Here is a 14,553-nt window from a genome sequence, read left to right on the forward strand (position 1 = left end):
AACAAACAGATCACTGACCATTTTGAATCCCACCATACCTTCTCCACTATGCAATCTCGTTTCCGAGCTGGTCATGGTTGCACCTCAGCCACGTTCAAGGTCCTGAACGATATCATAACCTTCATCGATAAGAAACAATCAATGGCAGTCTGTGGGGGTTCCACAGGGTTAAATTCTCGGGCCGACTCTTTTCTCTGTATACATCAATGATGTCGCTCTTGCTGCTGGTGATTCTCTGATCCACCTCTACGCAGACGAAAACATTCTGTATATTTCTGGCCCTTCTTTGGACACTGTGTTAACTAACCTCCAGATGAGCATCAATGCCATACAACTCTCCTTCCGTGGCCTCCAACTGCTCTTAAATGCAAGTAAAACTAAAAGCATGCTCTTCAACCGATCGCTACCAGCACTTGCCCGCCCGTCCAGTATCACTACTCTGGACGGTTCTGACTTAGAATTTGTGGACATCTACAAATACCTAGGTGTCTGGTTAGACTGTAAACTCTCCTTCCAGACTCACATTAAGCATCTCCAATCTAAAATCAAATCTAGAATCGGCTTCCTATTTCGCAATAAAGCATCCTTCACTCATGCTGCCAAACATACCCTCGTAAAACGGACTATCCTACTGTCACGAGAATTATCTTCTCAATGTTCATAAACCCAATTCAATTAACTACTCAGCCTGAAACCCAGAATTTGTAATAAACTGGTTGAAATGAATCAGACGGAGGCCCAGCTACGATAGTCAGTAAGTTTATTTACGAAAGCGCCCTGCTCTGTTGTACAAGACAATTCATTTTATACTAGCTTCTCACGCACACCCATTCACACTAACATACGCACACACATTTCCTGCTACCCAGCCGACAAAGATTAGGGGATTCCGTGAGACTTACTCCCCCTCCTCCCTCAAGATAGGGAGACACTGGGAAGTACTCTGTGGCCCCAGCCAAGGTGAATCTTGCACTGAATCTTGCTCAGACAGAACGTTCTGGTCTGTTAAGATAACATATGTCTATAATAGTACAGACTATGGTTATACATAATTCTAATCAATTTCATACGATTATATGGCTTCAGGGTGGAATATTCTAGTCATTCATAAAAATTCCATCAACACCTACCGATCCTCGACTTTGGCGATGTCATTTACAAAATATCCTCCAACACTCTACTAAGGAAATTGGATGCAGTCTATCACAGTGCCATCCGTTTTGTCACCAAAGCCCCATTACTACCCACCGCTGCGACCTGTATGCTCTCGTTAACTGGCCCTTGCTTCATATTCATCGCCAAACCCACTGGGTCCAGGTCATCTATAAGTCTTTGCTAGGTAAAGCCCCGCCTTATCTCAGCTCACTGGTCACCATAGCAGCACCCACCCGTAGCACGGGCTCCAGCAGGTATATTTCACTGGTCAACCCCAAAGCCAGTTCCTCTTTTGGCCGCCTTTCCTTCCAGTTCTCTGCTCCCAATGACTGGAACGAATTGCAAAAATCACTGTAACTGGAGACTCATATCTCCTTCGCTAACTTTAAGCACCAGCTGTCAGAGCAGCTCACAGATCAAGGCACCTGTACGTATCCCATCTGTAAACAGCCCATCTGTAAATAGCCCATCCAACTACCTCATCCCCATATTGTTATTTATTTTATTTATATATTATTTTTGCTCCTTTGCACCCCAGTATCTCTACTTGCACATTCATCTTCTGCACATCTATCACTCGTGTTTATTTGCTAAATTGTAATTATTTCCCCACTACGGTCTATTTATTGCCTTACCTCCCTTATCTTAACTCATTTGCACTCACTGTATATATACTTTTTTTCTATTGTGTTATTGACTGTATATTTTGTTTATTCCATGTGTAACTCTGAGTTGTTTCTGTTGCACTGCTTTACTTTATCTTGGCCAGGTTGCAGTTGTAATTGATAACTTGTTCTCAACTAGCCTACCTGGTTAAATAAAAAAACGATGTGGCTGAGCCATGAGGAGAAACTGAAATGTTTTTTGTCCATTGTGTTTTTCTGTTTCCGGAATATTTAGATAAAGCCTGGGATAAAATATAAAGTCCTACCTATAATTAAACTGTTTCTGTGGTAAATGGCACGTATGTATATAGATTGTGTATAGGCTTATGTCTCCCATATGAATCTTCTCTTTGTGCTGGGTTCAAAAGGTTTCTGTTTCTTTTTTTCTGTATATGTTATGTATGTATGCATGCGTATATATACAGTGTGTATGTATGCATGTATATTATTTTCCTGCTCTAGGGATATAGTTATTGTTTGGATAACGTTAATTACTATTATGTACTGATTTTTACCTTGCATTTTTTTCACTCTTTATGCGATGTGCAATGCAGAGAACACCGGAAGAAGAATTATCATTTAATTACCACAGTGAATTATTGTAATGTTTGATTGTGTGTCAATTAATCCCATAAGGAATGGGTTGCCAATTGACGATTTGACACAACAGCAAAAACATTTGCTGTTTAATTAATTAATTAATATAGATTAATTAATGTGCAGTTTAATTAATTAATATAGAAATATTAGGACTATCAGTGTCGGAGTCCGGAGTATATATAGAGATATATACCTCGGACTCTGACATTGCTCATCCTAATATTTGTATATTTCTTAATATACACTACCGCTCTAAAGGTTGGGGTCACTTAGAAATATCCTTGTTTTTGAAAGAAAACTCATTTTTTTTGTCCATTAAAATAACATCAAATTGATCAGAAGTACAGTGTAGACATTGTTAATGTTGTAAATGACTATTGTAGCTGGAAACGGCTGATTTTTAATGGAATATCTACAGAGGCGTACCGAGGCCCATTATCAGCAACCACCACTCCTGTGTTCAATGGCACGTTGTGTTAGCTAATCCAAGTTGATCATTTTAAAAGGCTAATTGATCATTAGGAAACCCTTTTGCAATTATGTTAGCACAGCTGAAAACGGTTGTGATGGTTAAATAAGCAATAAAACTTTAGACTAGTTGAGTATCTGGAGCATCAGCATTTGTGGGTTCGATGATAGGCACAAAATGGCCTCCAGATACTCAACTAGTCCAAAGGCAGCCAGTTTTATTGCTTCTTTAATTAGCACAACAGTTTTCAGCTCAAAACAAAATATATTTGATTGATTATAATTAATATAATGTTGATTTGTTTAACACTTTTTTGGTTCCTACATGATTCCATATGCGTTATTTCATAGTTTCCTAAAACTTTTGACCACATCTACTCATTCAAAAGGTTTTTATTTGTACTATTTTCTACATTCTAGAATAGTGAAGACATCAAAACTATGAAATAACACATATGGAATCATGTAGGAACCAAAAATGGCAGAATCTCAAATATAAAATACATTTTGATTTGTTAAACACTTTTTTGTTACTACATATTTCCATATCAAATCAAACTTTGTCACATGCGCCGAATAGAACAAGTGTAGACCTTTCCGTGAAATGCTTACTTCCAAGCCCTTAACTCTTATTGAACTGCACTGTTGGTTAAGAAAATATTTACAAAATAAACTAAAAGTAAAAAATAATAAAAAGTAACACAAAATAACGAGGCTATATACAGGGGGTAACTGTACCGAGTCAGTGTGCGGGGGGGTACAGGTCATTTGCACATTTAGGTATGGGTGAAGTGATTATACATAGATAATAAACAGCTTGTAGTAGCAGTGTACAAAACAAATGGAGGGGGGGGGGGGGGGGTCAATGTAAATAGTCTGGGTGGCCATTTGATTAATTGTTCAGCAGTCTTATGGCGTGGGGGTAGAAGCTGTTAAGGAGCCTTTTGGTCCTAGACTTGGCACTCCGGTACCGCTTGCCGATTCCGTAGGTTATTTCATAGTTTTGATGTCTTCAAAGAAAAACCCTGGAATGAGTAGGTATGTCCAACATTTACTGGTACTGTGTGTGTGTGTGTGTTGGGATGTATAGACATTATGCACAGTATATGGATAGAATATGTAGTATATCTGAAGAATACATGGATAGAATAGTATATGTACAGCAATAGTTAAATAGGATGGAGTTTGACTAGAATACAGTATAACGTAAACTTGTACATTGCTTTGGTCCGTACAATTGTCCTTATTTTAGCGCACCAAAAACGTAATACTTCCAGATCAACTGTATGTCAACACCATTGTAAAGCACAATTTCTCCCCTTTCCAACAAAATCAATTACATGACCTAAATGCTGCCCGTTTCTGGATAATTCAAGCAGGCAATGAGCCCCGTCGGGTCTTTTTAAAAATGGCGGGTGGGGAAGCGAAACTAATGCATGATAGTGAGGAGAGATCACGTGTGGGAAAATTGGAACACTGGTCACTTTAATAATGTTTAGTTACTGTTTTTACATACTGTTTACCAGTCTTTCACCCGTACAGTTATCGTAAAATTCATTGCAGCTTTCAATCTTTTCACTGGCATTTTTAAAGAGTAATACAGTAGTTGAACGTCACAATTTATTTATACTTATCTGTACAAAATATAATTGGTTACACTTGATTATGTATACCTGTGGCAATGGACATTCAGAATGGACATTTACAAAATGTTTGATAGAAATGTATTGTGGAGATCCAATATGCTGTCAGATAGATTGGAATAGTATAGGAGTGTGTGCTCTATTCATTCTATTTCTATCTTCAACATGCAGTTCCAGATACAGCCCTGCCATTAGTTGAAGGCTGCCAATCCAATAGTTTCAGAAAAGTACTCACTTCCTGAGATCTGTATTCAAATATTTGTAAAAAAAAAAAAAGTAGTTGCTTTCTCAGCTCCATATTCAAATAGTTAAAAGTAGGTACTCAAATAGTTTGGAAACATAGTAACTTTCTGAGGTCTGTATTTAGGTTTAAGAAGTGGTCCGTTTTTGGAATCTGTATTCCAATAGTTGTAGTCACCTCCAAAGTAGTTAAGTAGCCCCGGACAGATTTTTACTTTCCACAAAGCAGTTAAAAAATATATTTATCCCAGGTCTGAAACAGAACGCACCTACAATCAGAACCTTTTGTTATGATTTTAATACCATCATTGAGTATGCACACACATACCCAGACAATCACACACACACACACACACATACCCAGACAATCACACACACACACACACACATACCCAGACAATCACACACACACACACACACACACACACACAGTTCAGTAGTACTAATAGCCAAGCTGCATTTGTAGCAGCCACATAGCTAGAATAAAAGACAGATGGAGACTTCTTCACCAGTCCTTTATTAGGTGTCTACAGAGAACAGAAACAGTGAGAACTACCGGGGTGTGTTCAGAACACACAAGGTTTCACAGTGTTTGGAAACTTCTCTATACAGCCGTTTACCCACAAAGAGGGACCACAAAACTATTACGTCCCATTACTTACTATATCATTTTAGGCTGTATGTGTTAGGATTCCCTACTGGCCTTATGCCCCTGTGTGCACTTGTCCTGCTCACTCAGTCCCCTTCATGGATGTGAACGCATTGGATTAATCATGGACTTGAGTTTTCACCATGTCAAAATAATATCCGACATGATTTTCCTCACACCAGTCCATTCCTTTTAAATCCACAAGGTGGGATGAAGGTACACACTTCAGGGAGAGGAAGAGACATCAGGGTGTTGATGTTGGAGGGTGGTGAAGGGGGGGGGGTGGCAAGGTGGGGCTGTAGGAGGAGTGAGTTGAGTTGGAGATGGGGGGTGTCAAGTTGAGGGTAGAGAAGGGTGGAGTAGAGTGGAGCGTAGGGGTAGGTCTGTAGGAGGGTTGAAGGTCTGGGAGGGTTGAATGGAGTAGAGTGGAGCTGGAGGAGGGTAGAGGTAGGTCTGTAGGAGGGTTGAATGGAGTAGAGTGGAGCTGGAGGAGGGTAGAGGTAGGTCTGTAGGAGGGTTGAATGGAGTAGAGTGGAGCTGGAGGAGGGTAGAGGTAGGTCTGTAGGAGGGTTGAATGGAGTAGAGTGGAGCTGGAGGAGGGTAGAGGTAGGTCTGTAGGAGGGTTGAATGGAGTAGAGTAGAGCTGGAGGAGTGTAGAGGTAGGTCTGTAGGAGGGTTGAATGGAGTAGAGTGGAGCTGGAGGAGGGTAGAGGTAGGTCTGTAGGAGGGTTGAATGGAGTAGAGTGGAGCTGGAGGAGGGTAGAGGTAGGTCTGTAGGAGGGTTGAATGGAGTAGAGGTGGCGGGGGGGTTGGCAGCATCAGAGAAGTGTTTTCTGTAAACAGTTAACGGCCACAACTAGAATAGGCCTAGTTGTGAAATAAGAGTCTTTGACAGTGGTAAGGCAACTGGTCAGACTACACAGGAAGTGATGAAACCCCTCAGGAAGAGATGACAACAAACAGGACATGGCGAAATGACAAGTGCTACGGTGGGTTTTCCACTTTAGAAACGGGATTCCTTCACAATAATCCTAATATAAAGAAACAACCATGCACAACACGCATATGGAGAGCAGAAATACTGGGAAACCACTGGGATGCAAACTTTAATAAACAAAATAACAGTTATTCCATTTTATAGAGGGAAATACTTCATACCGACATATCTCTGAATAATTTAAAGAGTAAAAGCACAACTGCCCATCATTATCAGGTTTGACTGAGTAACTGGGTTAGAGCTGTTAGAGTCATGGGGTCTGGATGGGACTTGGTGAGGCAGAGTCACAGTGAGGTTATTACTGAGTCATTACTTACTGACCAAGGCTTCTGCGCTGAGGTGGTGGTATGGGGGCTGCATAGTGTAGTAAACTGGTGTTCAAACACTGAATGGACCAGTCTCTGCAGGGGTTATTTCTGCAGGACCAGGCCACACGCGAACACACAAACACACGCACACACACACACATACCGAGAGAGAAAAACACAGAGAGAGAGAGAGAGAGAGAGAGAGAGAGAGCGAGAGGCCCAGGATGGGACTGTTTTTCAATACGCCATGCTCTACCGCTTTCTCTTCTGATTGGTCGAATGCCTGTTTGTCCCCGCCCTGGCTGACACATCTCAGGCCTGCCAATAGATGCCCTTTCCATCCGTCATCCCTCCTCTGTCCCTCTACTTGAGGAAGCAGTCTAGTTTCCTCTGGATGCTTTCGAAGGAGTCCGCTCCCATGTAGTCCGCCAGGCCCGCCTCCCATCGCTGCCTCCTCTCCTCACTGGACACCTGGGGCGCCTTAGGGGGGAGGCGGGGGGAGGATGATCTCAACCACACTGTCACAGACCTCCTCCTATAGGAGGTGGAGGGAGAGACAGGGTAGGCAAACAAGATGAGCGTTCTGAGACGTGGAGAAATACTCACTAATACAAAGGCGACGGTGACAGCCATGAGGCATTTCCCCTCAATCCAAAGCATTGACCAATCAGCAGCTTCCTCTACAGAGAAACAGAACTAAGGGCAGGAGCCGGGGTCAGTGGGAGTGAAAAGCCAATCAGCTTCTTCCTGTTACCGTGGCAACTCCAATAAGCACAGCGGGCCGGGTTTCTAGAGTTGAACTAGGGTGTCAAAAGTATTGCACTACATAGGGCATACGGTGCCATTTGAGACATGCCCTTCGATCACCTGTTTAAAGTATCCATGAGAGACATGGAGAGAGGTTACCATGTCAATGACTTGCCACTACAGAGGGTCAACACACACACACACACACACCATCATCATCAGCGACTGAAACCAGCAAATAGTGTACTTAAACTACTGTACGATTACACTGTGAACACACTGTACTCAAATACACAAACTGTCCTTCAACAGTCCCCTTAAAACGCATACAGTGCCTTAAGAAAGTATGCATAGCCCTCGCCTTACTCCACATTTGGTTGTGTTACGTCCTAAAGTCAAAATAGATTAAATAGATTTGTTTCTCTCACCCATCTACACACCATACCCCATAATGACAAAATGAAATAGGTGTATAACAACTTAAATATTCCTCTGAGTCAATACGTGTTAGAATCAACTTTGGCAGTGACTTACAGAGTCTTTCTGGAAAAGTCTCTAAGAGCTTTGCACACCTTGAATGTACATTATTTTATTTGTGTTATTCTTTAAGCTCTGTCAAGTTGGTTGTTGATCATTGCTAGACAGCCATTACCAAGTCTTGCCATTGATTTTCAAGCCAATTTAAATCAAAGCTGTCGAACTAGGCCACTCAGGAAAATTCAATGTCATCTTGGTAAGCAACTCCACTGTATATTTGACCTTGTGTTTAAGGTTATTGTCCTGTTGAAAGGCGAATTTGTATCCCAAGCAGGCTGAAACAGGTTTCTCTTTAAGGATTTTTCCTGTGCTGAGATATATTGAGTTTATTTTTATCCAAAATAACTACCCTAGTCTTTGCTGATGACAAGCATACCCATAACATGATGCAGCCACCACCATGCTTGAAAATATGAAGAGTGGTACTCAGTGATGCGTTGGATTTTCCCCAAACATAACGCTTTGTATTCAGGACGAAGTTAATTTCTTTGCCACATTTTTTGCAGTTTTACTTTATTGCCTTATTGCAAACAGAATGCACGTTTTGGAATATTTTTTATTCTGTACAGGCTTCCTTCTTTTCATATTGTACATTAGGTTAGTATTGTGGAGTAACTACAATGTCATTGATCCATCCTCAGTGTCCTCCTATCACAGACATTAAACTTGAACTGTTTTAAAGTCCCCAATGGCCCCATGGTGATATCCCTGAACAGTTTCCTTCCTCTCCGGCAACTGAGTTAGGAAGGACTGTCACGTTCTGTCCATCGTTCATATGCGTTTTCCTTGTTTTAGTGTTGGTCAGGACGTGAGCTGTGTGGGCATTCTATGTTGTGTGTCTGGTTTGTCTATTTCTATGTTTGGCCTGATATGGTTCTCAATCAGAGGCAGGTGTTAGTCATTGTCTCTGATTGGGAACCATATTTAGGTAGACTGTTTTGTGTTGGGTTTTGTGGGTGATTGTTCCTGTCTCTGTGTTTGCACCAGATAGGACTGTTTAGGTTTTCACTTTTCTTGTTTTGTATAGTCTGGTCATGTATAGTCGTCTTTATTAAAAACATGACTAACCACCACGCTGCATTTTGGTCCGCCTCTCTTTCACCAGAAGAAAACCATTACAAGGACGCCTGCATCTTTGTAGTGACTGGGTGTATTGATACACCATCCAAAGTGTAATTAATAACTTCACCCTGCGCAAAGGAATATTCAATGTCTCCTTTTTTACCCATCTACCGACAGGTGCCCTTCGTTGCGAGGCATTGGAAAACCTCCCTGTTCTTTGTTGTTGAATCTGTTTGAAATTCACTGCTTGACTGAGGGACCTTACAGATAATGTATGTGTGGGGTACAGCGATGAATGAGGTAGTCATTCAGAAATCATGGTAAGACACAGAGTGAGTCAATGCAACTTATTACGTGACATGTTAAGCACATTGTTACTCTTGAACTTGTTTAGGACATAACAAAGGGGTTGAATACTTTGACTCAATACATTTCAGCTTTTCATCTTTCATTTATTTTAAAAATTCTAAAAACATTCTTCACTTTGACATTATGGGGTATTTTGTGTAGACCAGTGACACGATCTCAAATTAATGCATTTTAAATTCAGGTTTTAACAACAAAATGTGGAAAAAGTCAAGCTGTGTGAATTCTTTCCAGAGGCACTGAACATATCCCATAAGTCTTGTTATACATCTTCCAAGATTCAGAAACCATTGTCAGTACTGGAGATCTTAAGAAGTACACACGCTATCACACACACACACACGCAATCACACACACACACACGCTATCACACACACACGCTATCACACACACACACACACACACACACACACACACACACACACACACACACACACACACACACACACACACTACCTCAGTGCAGCCGGAGCAGAACAGTGCATCTCCATATGAGTCTCTGAGAGCAGGTAGGACCCCAGAGGAGTAGAGGTTCCACCACTGAACCAGGAAGTCAGGGTGCAGGTCACCCAAGCCAGGTGTCAGGGTATGACCTTTGACCTTACCAGTCCGGGTGTCATAGGAGTAGCTCCATGGCTTCACCTTCCCCAGGAAGTGGACCACCTTAGCCTCATGACCGTACCTTCAAACACACACACACACACACACACACACACACACACACACACACACACACACACACACACACACACACACACACACACACACACACACACACACACACACAGAGGTTGTAAATCAAAATCAAATCAAATGTTATTTGTCACCTGCGTGGAATACAACAGGCGTAGTAGACCTTACAGTGAAATGCTTGCTTACAAGCCCTTAACCAACGATGCAGTTTTAAGAAAATACTAAATAAAGTAAGATACAAATAATTAAATAGTAGCAGTAAAATAACAATAGTGGGGCTATATACAGGCATTGAAGGAGGGGGGGGTGGCAAATAGTCTGGGTAGCCATTTGATTAGACTTTCAGGATTTTTATGGCTTGGGGGTAGAAGCTGTTTAGAAAACTCTTGGACCTAGACATGGCGCTCCGGTACAGCTTGCCGTGTGGTAGCAGAGAGAACAGTCTATGACTAGGGTGGCTGGAGTCTTTGACAATTTTTAGGGCCTTCCTCTGACACCGCCTGGTATAGAGGTCCTGGATGGCAGGAAGCTTGGTCCCGGTGATGTACTGGGCCGTTCGCATTGCCTTCTGTAGTGCCTTGCGGTCAGATGCCGAGCAGTTGCCATACCAGGCAGTGATGCAACCCGTCAGGATGCTCTGGATGGTGCAGCTGTAAAACCTTTTGAGGGGAATAGGTTTTGTCATGCCCTCTTCACAACTGTCTTGGTGTGCTTGGACCATGTTAGTTTGTTGGTGATGTGGATGCCAAGGAACTCAAAACTCTCAACCTGCTCCACTACAGCTCCGTCTATGCGAATGGGAGCGTGCTTGGTCCTGCTTTTCCTGTGGTCCACAATCATCTCCTTTGTCTTGATCACGTTGAGGGAGTTTGTTGTCCTGGCACCACACGGCCAGGTCTCTGACCTCCACCCTATAGGCTCTCATCGTTGATCGTTGTTGTGTCATCGGCAAGATGGTGTTAAAGATGGTGTTGTAGTCGTGCAGTCATGAGTGAACAGGGAGTACAGGAGGGGACTGAGCACGCACACCTGAGGGGCTCCTGTGTTGAGGATCAGCATGGCAGATGTGTTGTTACCTGCCCTTCTCACCTGGGGGCGGCCTGTCAGGAAGTCCAGGATCCATTTGCAGAGGGAGGTGTTTAGTCCCAGGGTCCTTGTCTTAGTGATTAGTTTGAGGGCACTATGGTTTTGAACGCTGAGCTGAAGTCAATAAATAGCATTCTCACGTAGGTGTTCCTTTTGTCCAGGTGTGAAAGGGCAGTGTGGAGTGCAATAGAGATCAATAGAGTGCATCATCTGTGGATCTGTTGGGGCGGTATGCAAATTGGATGAGTCTAGAGTTTCTGGGATAATGGTGTTGATGTGAGCCATGACCAGCCTTTTAAAGAATTTCATGGCTACAGACGTGAGTGCTACGGGTCTGTAGTCATTTAGGCAGGTTACCTTAGTGTTCATTGGCACAGGGACTAAGGTGGTCTGCTTGAAACATGTTAGTATTACAGACAGGGAGAGGTTGAAAATGTCAGTGAAGACACTTGCCAGTTGGTCAGTGCATGCTCGGAGTACATGTCCTGGTAATCTGTCTGACGCCGTGGCCTTGTGAATGTTGACCTGTTTAAAGGTCTTACTCACATCGGCTGCGGAGAGCATGATTACACAGTTGTCTGGAACAGCTGATGCTCTAATGCATTTTTCGGTGTTCCTTGCCTCGAAGCGAGCATAGAAGTTATTTAGCTTGTCTGGTAGGCTCGTGTCACTGGGCAGCTATCGGCTGTGCTTCCCTTTGTAGTCTGCAATAATTTGCAAGCCCTGCCACATCCGCCGAGTGTCGGAGCTGATGGAGTACGATTCGATCCTAGTCCTGTACTGACAATTTGCCTGTCGGGGGGCATAGCAGGATTTCTTATAAGCTTCTCGCTCCTTGAAAGTGGCAGCTCTACCCTTTATCTCAGTACGAATGTTGCCTCTAATCCATGGCTTCTGGTTGGGGTATGTGCAAAGTCACTGTGGGGATGATGTCATCGATGCACTTATTGATGAAGCCAGTGACTGATGTGGTGTGCTCTTCAAGAATCCCGGAACATATTCCAGTCTGTGCTAGCAAAACAGTCCTGTAGTTAAGCATCTGCATCATCTGACCACTTTTTTATTGAGCGAGTCACTGGTGCATCCTGCATACATTTTTGCTTGTAAGCAGGAATCAGGGGGCTAGAATTATGGTCAGATTTGCCAAATGGAGGGTGAGAGAGAGCTTGGTACGCGTCTCTGTGTGTGGAGTAAAGGTGGTCTACAGTTTTTTCCCCTCTGGTTGCACATTTAAGATGCTGGTAGAAATGAGGTAAAAAGGATTTAAGTTTCCTGCATTAAGGTCCCTGGCCACTAGGAGCACCGCTTCTGGATGAGCATTTTCCTGTGTGCTTATGGCCTTACACAGCTCATTGAGTGCGGTCTTAGTGACAGCATCGGTTTATGGTGGTATGTAGACAGCTACGGAAAATACAGACGAACACTATCTAGGTAGATAGTGTAGTCTACAGCTTATAATGACATATTCGACATCAGTCGAGCAAAACCTTGATACTTCCTTAGATATCGTGCACCAGCTGTTGTTTACAAATATACATAGGTGGCCGCCGCCCCTTGTCTTACCAGAGGCTGCTGTTCTATACTGCCGATAGTGTATGTTGTATGTTATTAATATCGTCGTTCAGCCACAACTCACTGAAACATGAGATATTACAGGTTTTAATGTCCCGTTGGTAGGGTATACGTGCTTTCAGTTTGTCCCATTTATTTTCCAGCGATTGAACGTTGGCTAACAGTACGAATGGCAAGGGCAGATTAGCCACTCGTCGCCTGATCGTCACAAGGCACCCCGATCTCTTTCCGCGAAATCTCTGTTTCTTTCTCCTGCGAATGATGGGGATGAGGGCCTGTTCGGGTGTTTGGAGTATATTCTTCCGACTCATATTAAATGTATTTGTCTAATTCATAATCACTGTTCTGATATCCAGAAGCTATTTTTGGTCATAAGAGACAGTTGCAGCAACATTATGTTCAAAATACAAACAATGTGAAAAAAACACACAAAATAGCACGGTTGGTTAAGAGCCCATAAAATGGAAGCCATTCTCTCAGACATCCTAAGTCTTAGTGTGTGTGCGTTCTTGCATTGCGTACTTATAGAATAAATTAGACTTAACTAGGAGAGCGTGTTTGTATATGTAATGTATGTGACAAAGCTATAGTGTATTTTGGGGTTGCCGGCAGTACCAGTGTGTGTTATTTCAGGACAGGCCTGAGTCACTCCTCTCTTGAAACTCAACACCACACACCCTTTCAACTGACCTTGCGTGGCTTATTAATGCCAAAACATGCACTCTTCTCCCTCATGCTCTCACTCACTCACTTTTCTTCCTCATGATCGCTCCCTGACACTCTCTCTCCCTGACACTCTCTCTCCCTGACACTCTATATATATATATATATATATATATGCCATTATATATATATGCCATTTAGCAGACGCTTTTATCCAAAGCGACTTACAGTCATGTGTGCATACATTCTACGTATGGGTGGTCCCGGGGATCGAACCCACTACCCTGGCGTTACAAGCGCCATGCTCTACCAACTGAGCTACAGAAGGACCACTCTCCCTGACACACACACACACACACACACACACACACACACACACACACACACACACACACACACACACACACACACACACACACAGTTGAGGGTAGGAAGCCAGGGATTTGGAGCTGAAGTGTGATTTATGAAATAACTTCTACTGTGATAACACTGGAATGTGTGTGTGTGCGCCTACTGTTTGAAGGCTGGTAGATAGGTGTATATAGCGATGCTGCTGAGGTTGTAGATAAAAGGCAGGTGTTTGGAAATGTCTGCTGTTGACCAGGTATTGAAGAAACTGTTCAGAACTCCTTGGTCCCCACCTAGAGAGAGTGAGAGAGGGAGGGAGAAAGGGAGAGAGAAGGGAAGAGGGAGAGAGAAGGGGAGAGTGAGAGAGGGAAAATGAGTGGGGAGGCGGAGAGGTTAGACGAGAACATGACAGGTATTTTAGGATCTATAGGATCTTGTTGGCAGCAGAATTTAAGGAAAGTCCATAGGAGATAGAGCATTTATTGCACCACCCCAGACACACACTCTTTGTACCATGCATTTCATTCTGTACTGCAGCTGCTTACTCTTGGCCAGGGTTCCTTTCAAAAACACATTCACATCTTAATGGGGTTCACATGGATAAATCACATTCACATCTCAATGGGACTCACATGGATAAATCACATTCACATCTCAATGGGACTCATATGGATAAAACACATTCACATCTCAATGGGACTCACATGAATAAATCACATTCACATCTCAATGGGACTCACATGGATAAATCACA

At 42.8% G+C, this 14,553-nt stretch overlaps 1 pseudogene; it reads right to left on the reverse strand.

Moving 5' to 3' along the window:
• Positions 1-6,513: 6,513 nt before the first annotated feature.
• LOC124008049 overlaps positions 6,514-14,553 on the reverse strand; it is a 31,004-nt pseudogene continuing 22,964 nt past the window's right edge.

Source organism: Oncorhynchus gorbuscha, linkage group LG21 (genome assembly GCF_021184085.1).
Source record: "Oncorhynchus gorbuscha isolate QuinsamMale2020 ecotype Even-year linkage group LG21, OgorEven_v1.0, whole genome shotgun sequence".
Lineage (NCBI taxonomy): Eukaryota > Metazoa > Chordata > Actinopteri > Salmoniformes > Salmonidae > Oncorhynchus > Oncorhynchus gorbuscha.